Source organism: Arachis hypogaea, chromosome 19, assembly GCF_003086295.3.
Source record: "Arachis hypogaea cultivar Tifrunner chromosome 19, arahy.Tifrunner.gnm2.J5K5, whole genome shotgun sequence".
Taxonomy (NCBI): domain Eukaryota; kingdom Viridiplantae; phylum Streptophyta; class Magnoliopsida; order Fabales; family Fabaceae; genus Arachis; species Arachis hypogaea.
In genome coordinates, this window is record NC_092054.1 from 43,914,422 (window position 1) to 43,915,010 (window position 589).

The window sequence follows — 589 nt, forward strand, 5'->3', positions numbered from 1 at the left end:
GAAGGGACGTCCCTCCCCTTCCTTGAGATCTCTGAGACGTTCCCTGATGAGCATCTATTTTCCATTCAGGAAGCACCATGGTTTGCCGATATTGCAAACTATAAAGCTGCAAGGTTCATACCCAAGGAGTACAATAGAATACAAAAAAAGAAACTAATTACTGATGCAAAGTACTACTTGTGGGATGAGCCCTATCTCTTTAAGAGATGTGCAGACGGAATTATTCGTAGGTGTGTCCCCAGAGAGGAAGCACAGAGAATCTTATGGCATTGCCATGGATCTCAATATGGAGGTCATTTCGGAGGTGAGCGAACAGCCACCAAGGTCCTCCAATGTGGCTTCTATTGGCCCACACTCTATAAAGATTCCCGAGAGTTTGTACGTAATTGTGACAGTTGCCAAAGAGCTGGTAACCTGCCTCAACAAGGGATCTTGGAAATAGAGTTGTTTGATGTATGGGGAATTGACTTCATGGGACCTTTTCCACCATCATACTCAAACACTTATATTCTGGTGGCAGTTGACTATGTATCAAAATGGGTTGAGGCTATCGCCACACCCTCCAATGATACTAAAATAGTGCTGAAAT